This window comes from Rhipicephalus microplus, unplaced genomic scaffold (genome assembly GCF_043290135.1).
Source record: "Rhipicephalus microplus isolate Deutch F79 unplaced genomic scaffold, USDA_Rmic scaffold_25, whole genome shotgun sequence".
NCBI classification, from domain to species: domain Eukaryota; kingdom Metazoa; phylum Arthropoda; class Arachnida; order Ixodida; family Ixodidae; genus Rhipicephalus; species Rhipicephalus microplus.
The window spans coordinates 3,427,812-3,436,252 of NW_027464598.1; positions in this window are offsets into that span (position 1 = coordinate 3,427,812).

Consider the following 8,441-nt stretch of genomic DNA (forward strand, 5'->3'; position numbering starts at 1 on the left):
GGGAAGAGATAAAGGGGAGAAAAGAGGTTGCAGAAAGATGAGAAGGTACACACAATCACGAGCACACTCGGGGAGCACACACAGTTTACAGGCGGTCGCTCAGGTTTGTTGACTTAAGGTAAAGTAGCAGTGCTTTAGTTGCTTTCTGCGCAACTGAGGCAGATAGATGCCCAAGGTCCTAGTATCTTCTGCACACAAAATGGTCCGGGGTCAAGTCGATTCAAAACCATCCGTAGCTGGCATCGCTGTGTGTCGTAGCAAGCGCAGCTGCACAGGACATGTTCGATGGTCTCTTCGTCTCCGCAGTAGTCGCATGTAGGAGTGTCTGCCATACCAATGCGAAAGGAGTACACCTTTGTGAATGCAACACCCAACCAAAGGCGGCATAACAGTGTCGCATCGGAACGGGAAAGTTGTGATGGTAGCTTTAGCTTGAGCGAAGGATCCAGTTCATAAAATTGACACCTTTGGAAGCTGGTAGACGACCAGAACGTGCGTGTGAGATCTCGAGCCAGCAGGTAAAGTTGTCTTGCTGCATCATTCCTTGATAGAGGAATCGGGACTACAAGGTTTTCTTCATGGGCTGAGCGGGCTGCATCATCGGCTAATTGATTTCCGGTAATACCGATATGGTGGGAAAAGGATTCCACTGGTGGCAACGTACTGCAAAGATACTGCCAGGGAACGATGACAGGAAAGTATATTGATGTACACGACCGGTGAAGAGAACATCTGAGCCAAACATCGGTTCTTTCGCATGCCAGTGGCTGCAACGACTTTTGCGCAGGCGCAGTGCACGCTGCGAGTTGTGCCCAATCGCCGTCCTTTACCGCCTGCGGCAGCGTTTCCAGAAGCTGTTAAGTGAACCATTCATACGACCATGACGCGAGCAAAGAGTGACTAACACGGTGTCCAACCCACCTAAATGAAAGTCCTGACAGCCATTGTCAGCATGGGCACCGAGTCAGAACCTCCGATGTTTATATCTACCGTGCACGGTGGTGTATACTGGCGGCGCTGACAGAAACATTAAAAATACCGGTTTTGTTGCAACCAGGACACAGAAGAAACAACAATGTCAATTCATACGTCCCACGTCTATACACGATATTGTTGCGTGTTTTTTTCGAAAACCGAGTCACCGGGTGTGGCTTATGGCGTTGCGAATTCGCCTTTGCTTAGCGCCTCGCGGTATAAGCCAATGAGAACACGCTGAGCGGTGCGGAGTAGTCTCATATTCCTCTCCGCTTTATTTATCGCTGCAATTGCGATTGCTTTCAACGTGGATAGCACGCAGAAACCGTGATGGAGCCCTAGCTTCATAGAAGGTAATGGAGCACGTTTCTGCGCTACTCACTGTGAATGGAGCCAACAGCAGCTGTCGGTCTTGCGACAGTAAAAGAGTCCTGACATGGCCCAGGGCTTCCATTTTTCACGTGTACAGCTGTCAAACTCGTAAATGATTCTTGTGTTCATTGCCCTTGCTGCACAAATGTTAGCGCTTAGAAACTTACTTTGCCGAGAGTCAGTATGACCGTGGAGATACGTGCCTAAGACGAGAGCTCGGTTTCAGAATGAGACTTCGGAAAAGAAAGAATAATCCGCAAGAGGGGGAGTGTCAGGGTACTAAATAGCTGGCTTAATATTTATTCAGATTTGTGGATTCAATGTAAACGTTTCTGGGCGTGAATATTTCCTTCGAACACAGCTTGGAACCAGCAACTACGAGGAGGTACTACGATGAGGTATAGTTGGTCTGACGTGACGAGAAGTTTGTCTTGACGAGGTTGCCGTTACGCAAGAAAAACGACGCCAGTCCTCGCTTGAACACCTTGGCAAACACGGCAGCCTTTCCCTCGACAGCCTTTCCCACAAAGCCTTCCAATTTTAGGGTCGGCTCGCGGTTGTTCTGCAGTGATCGACGCTCAATGTTCCCAATTAGAATTCGCCATCCTCGTTTTCCGGCGGTGGTGGGTCAACGGAGGCACGAGACTGGCAGTTGGCTTCACAGTGCCTTCGCCTAGACTTGTAAACGACGGGGATGACGAATTCATTAAGTCGCAGACTCCACCGTGCAAGGTGACCCGAAGGCTCCTTCAGGTTAGCTAGCCAACATATGGTGTGCTGGTCGCTCACAACTTTGAAATGTCTGCCGTAAAGGTAGGGGTTAAACTAGGAGGTATCCCTGATGACCACAAGACAACTTTTTCCGTTGTGCAATAGCTGAGTTCCGCTGTAGATAGCGACCTGCTAGCATAACTGATGACCTTTTCAAGTCTGTCAATGTTCTGCACCAGGTCCGTTCCAAGCCCCGACTGCTTGTGTTGGTGTTTTCCGTGTCGAAGTCTTCGTCGAAATGCGCAAGTATCGGCAGTCTCTAAAGGTGTCGTTTTAGTTCTTGAAATGCTTCCTCTTGTGGCGTTTGCCACTTGAAATCGATGTCAGTCTTTGTAAGGTTAGTGAGTGGCTTGGCGATTCGGGCAAAATTTCTGACAAAACGCCTGTAATAGGCGCATAGGTCTTTTTTCAGTGGGTAGCGGGAATGAAGCAATGGTGGTTGTATTTTGTGGTTAAGGGCGTACCCCGAGTTCCTCGTATGCAAGCGGCACTTTTCTGGCTTCAGAGTAAGCCTTGAGGTATTGATAACTCAAACTACTGCGTCGAAGTACCGCAGATGCTCGTCAAAGCTTGTGGATAAGCCAGCGACATCGTCCAAGATCACGAGGCAAGTCTGCCAGTTCAATTTAGCCAGCATGGTGTTTATAACACGGTGGAATATTGCAGGCAGCCAGCAAAGATCAAAGGGCACGACCTTGAACTCAAAGAGGCCGTCTGGTGTAATAATGACAGTGTTTTTTTGGTTTCGCTCGTCTGCTTCGCTTTGCCGGTAGCTTGTATTGTGTTCTATCGATGAAATCTATTTCGCGTTGTGGAGTCGATCATGCGTGTCGTATATTCGGGGAACAGGGTATACGTCCTTTCTCGCGATCTTGTTGAGGTGCCGATAATCAATGCAGAAGCACAGTGCTCCATTTTTTTCTTCACTAACATCACTGCTGACGACCATGGGCTCTGTGAAGGATGAATAAGGTCGTCACGTAATACAATTTCGTCAACTTGTTTCTTTATAGCCTAGTGTTTTCACGTTGAAACTCTGTACGGGCTCTGACGGAGTGGCCTAGCATTTTCTTCTCTTACAATTTGATGTTTAATGACAAGGGTTTGTCGAATTCTTTATGACGACCGAAAATAGTTATCGTGTTTCAGGAGCAGGTTTTTAAGGTGTTCTTGTTTATGCATCGGAGGGCTTGGTATAACGTCGAAAGCTGGTTGAAGGGATTGAGTCGCCGGAGTAGATTCGGAGAGTCGGTGAGGGCGAAAGCTTTGCTGGCATCCAATATTCGATGTAGGCAACCGTTCTGCCTTTGAAGACGTGCTTGTACTCATTGTTGAAATTCATGAGCATAACACTTGCTTTTCCTTCAAAGAGCTCGGTGATTCCTCCTGCGACGCAAATATCCCGGTTGACCAACAGGTGGTGATTCCCTGCAACGGCACCTTCGAAATCTTCTGGTTTTGGAGTGCCGAAGTAAATGGTGAGGCTTGAGCGAGGTGATATGAGCACTTGTTCTTCCAGCACATTCAAGGCTTTGCCTCCTGGCGGCGTGCGCAGTGGCAGTGCTGTTTCTGTGGATAGTGTTATCGACTTAGCCCTCGTGACGATGGCGGACTCAAGAAGGTTTAAGAAGTTCATGACAAGAATGACATCTCTCGATCGAATCTGTAGTACCACAAAGCTCACGAGGGAAATTTAGAGTTTAATAGCGACTCTGGCTGTGCACATTCCTGCCGGAATAACTAGGTATCCTCCAGCAGTACGAATTCGGTGTATTCCCAGGCGGCCCTAACTTTCTTCAACTTCGTGGCGAACGTTCTACTGATGACGGAACAGTCGTCTCCGGTGCCGACGAGAGCTGTGACACTGTGGCAGTCAATGAGGACGTCGAGGTCGCTAGTTCGTCGTCGCGTTACGTCACCAGGTCTTCTGCTGACCGCAAAGTATAGACATCGGAGCTGCGTTCGGGGTGCGGCCGGTTCTTGAGGTATCGTCGCGTCATCGGTGTCGGCGGAGGATTTTCAGTAGATCGTCGCACAGCAACCGCACCTTCGTCGATTGCTGCTCTTAGTTGTTCTTAAATGGGCTAGGTGACTGGCCCCGGTTTGGGCCAGTGTACTGCCGAATGCCGACGATGCGGTGGCAGGTAGCGGCCGAGAGAGGGTGAACGAAAAGATCCCAGGAGTGTCCTCTGCGCTCCGGTGAGATAGTCGGTAGCGTCACGTGGTCTTCCACCCCACTATAGACGCAGCGCGTCGATGGCGAAACCACGTAGTCCCTGCTGGTGGTACTTCAGAGATTCCAAGCGACTGCCGAACTTCTTCGCGGACAATGTCGGCAATCGAAATAGCTTGCGGCAGCGTTGAAGTAACAGCTTGCGCAGCTCCTCCTGCATGATCAGTCTAATGGTCTCATGCAGGTCATCGGTGATGGAGACTTCGGCGCCGTTGAATGAGGTGAGGTGGTTGTACGGCGTTGTCCGCATCTCAAGCGCCTTTTATATAATCACGGACTCGGTGAGAAATTCACTGACAGTCTTTGGCGGGTTCCGGACAAGTCCCGCAAACAGCTCCCGCTTGACCCCTCACACCAGCAACCCGAGCTTCATCTTCTTTGTGTGCTTCGGTTCTGCTTACTCACCTTCAAGGCCGTTTTTATAAAAATTTCCGCAAGGTTTTGTGCTAGGAACATTCTTAATCCTGCTTTATATTGATGACCTACGCTTGCACACTTCTGTGAAAATAGGCTTTTTTGCAGATGACTGCATCTTGTATCATATAATAAATCTTCATTGGATCATGCCTTTCTTAACAATTCATTTTCTCATTTTTCTAGTTCGTCCTAATCTTGGCAAAAGAATAATAACTTCTCCAAGACAGTCATTATGTTATTTACCAGGCGTTTCTACTCGTTGACGTTAGACTATGGTTTTCACAATGTTAGTTTATTAGGTGTGTCCACATTGAAGTACTTCGGTATCATTATACCTCACAATTTATCATGGTCCAAACATATTAATTTCGCACGCAACAAAGCCCTTAAGAGTTTAAAGAATATACATAGTTCGCTCATTCTTTCTCCTTAGGAAACCAAGCTGCTTACCTACAAAACTCTTATTCGTCCCTTTCTCGAATATGATAGTGTGGTTTGGAACCACGTACAAAATGAGCCATCAAGAAACTAGAATTCATTCAAAAAAGAGCTTAGCGTGTTATATGCAAGAGATATGGTAGGGATTTTTCTCCAACAAATTTCCTTCCACAGCCAGGTCTCACTACTCTTGCGAAGCACCACCACGTTGAATGCCTAAAATATCCGCAGAATTTATTCAGTTCTCATTCCGGTGCTTTCAAATCATATATGAAATTTTCTTGATCTTTGGACACAGGGAGTGACCATGCCTCTAAATTACAACTTTTTTCCCCGCACTGACATATTCAAATACAGCTTTTTGCCTTCAACTACAGAAGCCTTGCATTAGCTGCCCGGAAGTGTTCGTTCTCTACCACTTCAAGAAATTTTAGCACCTGTTCCTGAACGTTGATTTGCTTTTGTTGTTGTTACTTTGTTCTTTTCCCGCTCCTTGAATAGCCTCACTGAGGCTGCAGTACGTAAAATAAACAAAATGAATACATAGGTACTGCAAGAATCACAACCTTTTCTTTTTTTGTAGTGATGTCGTCGTAAAGTTTACCACGGTACTGCTCCCAATACATGATGCTCTCCGGCTGGGCAAACCCTCATTCAGTGAATCACTGTATCCCCTGCCAACTGCCTTTTTACTTTCTTTTTTGGCAAGCACCAGACAGCGCAAGCGCATTTGCAGGATGTGAAAACGGTGTGCTATCGCATTTGTCTTTCCGTGCTGTTTCTCTGAGAGAGGCCGGGACGTCCCGCGTCAGCGCGACCATTAGCCGCTTGGCCGCTTCCCTGATGACCGTCATCGAGGGCGTAGCCCCCAAGGTCTTTGGGAAAAGCACTGCTACCTACAATCCTTAGCCAGGGCCGACATTCTCCGCTCTCTGAAATAGCGGAAAGAAGCCGAGGTGCTGAAACAGAAAGCGAACGCGAAAGTGCAAATAGCCTCCTCACATCAGGCATGTCATATAGTCTTTCTCAAGGTTCACTTGTCAGATTTGAGGCAGTTCTTAGCTTCCTTGATATTCTGACTCCTGTCAATGGCTCTTTATAAATCGGGCGCTAATAATGGGGCCACTTAGCCCACCAAAAAGACGATAATATTTTGTTGTCCCCAATGGTACTTTCGAACCAGTCTTCGCACACTGTACGTTCGAGCATTCCTTCTTGCTGTCACTCTGTAGGTGTGGACGTCTGCCATTATTTCTCCACTTTTACACTTTATCTTTGTTTTTATGCGACTACTTCGTGCGCATGGAAAAAAAGGAAGTCCAAATGGTCTTATGAACCACACAACCTCATCGAGCTATTTAGGCGGGAACGGTCCTGGTAGGGCGTCCGTACTCCATGGTAGATATTTGTAATTATGACCGTACCACGTTGCTGAGAACTAACAGGCGTATATATTGTGTTTACCATTGAAAACGCGCCCTTAGCTTCACGGTGCCGTAATCATGTACAAAAATTGTTTGCTGCTCATTAAAATTCTTTTTTCAAGCAAGCAATGTTATTCAGTATGCCTCAGCTTCACACGTCTCTACATTCTGAATATATAGGAGTAATTCATTTATAAGGAGCTGCAAAGACGCCAGCTTTGCATGATTACGGCATTCAAAGGCTACTAAACGAGAGGTTATACTTAACGAATAATGTTGATGTGCCATAAATATATAAATATTGATTTAAACTCTGAAGAAGTTAACATCGAATAATTTGCCAACTATATCAGCAAACTGCGACCAAAGAGAAGAAGACTTCTTATTCGCAGGTTTCTTCACCACACCTCCAGTTTAGCTTTGCAAGAAAGATAACGAACACAGTGTGTCCTGCTAACCTATATTCGATTGCGAAGAGCGAGGTAGATGAAAATAAACATTCCTCAAATGTGATAAGTAATTGCAGCAAGATAAAATTAGCTCAGCTTGCGATACCTTACGCAAGGATTGTTCACGGCACAGCTGGTGGACACATTTGGGCTTCTCTTGTTAGATTACCTGTAGAGAATGGTTGGGCGTTCATTGAGTGAGTGCGAATTCATGGTGATGACAAGTTTCATCTACGACACATGGCAATCCTTGTCCGTAACAGCTTTGCTGTAATGTATTAGCAGTTTCTGGTGTTTGGTATGTTGAAACAGATTGTGATTATGAGGAACGCTGTAGTCAGGTAATCTGTATACGTTTCCACCTTTCAAAGTTTTGAACGTGCATAAAAATGTCAACGGACAAATATCATATAGTTTCACCCCCATCATATTGCAGCCCCTTTGGCCGGCAATCAAAGCCACATCTCCACCAGATAAGGTGTATACTCACTAAACAACCACGGCAGGAAGTACAGTTCTAACACTCTGTACAGCACAATTCTCTTACTCTGTTCCCTAAGCTTTCAGCGTCGCATACCATCATATGCACATTTGTAACTGACCTATGGCATCAAGTATTATAGATGCTAGGCACTAAGGCGAACTTGCCGGTGGATCGGGTATCATTAGCGCCACTTTTTCGTTTTCTAGTCAATGCCCCCCCCCCCCCAAAAAAAAAACACTCTCTCGTCATGCGGTTATAGCACGGGCAAAGTGCGCTCGATATTTTAGATCCCTGTGGAAACCTCTGGCCGATGATGTTTGGCACGAACCCTCTGGCCCATGAAGTCTGGCACGAACCCACTGATGTACAGCTATTCGCTACTTTCGCTTCTCTGCGGCAATAGCGCTGGGCCTCAGTTTGACCAGAGCGCTTCAATAATCGAAGCATCGAACATTGCCAAGTGCGATTACAGACCGGGAAGTGTTGCGAAGCATGACTACGCCGTGCAACGGTCGGATGCCCGCTAATATATGGTCCGGTGGGTGGTGGTGTACAAGTGATAGTCGCGTTGAGTTTCATGGAACCTCGCTGCGCAGTATGTATAAAAGCAACAGTCTTTAGGGGGCACCACTTGTCGTCTGATCTATAGGCGAACAGAAAATTAACATTTTGTGTTATACTACCGTCGCTGGATACTATTTACTGCACAAAATACGGGCCATGCGTTGAGCTAGCTAGTAACAACGATGCCACCTTTCACTTCTTTGCATTTGATAAGTTGGGACGGCTTCGATGTAATTATTAACGTTATATACAAGTCATGTTCAAGATATGAGAAAACAAAGGACATTTATGATTCAATTATCTCAGTTCACTTA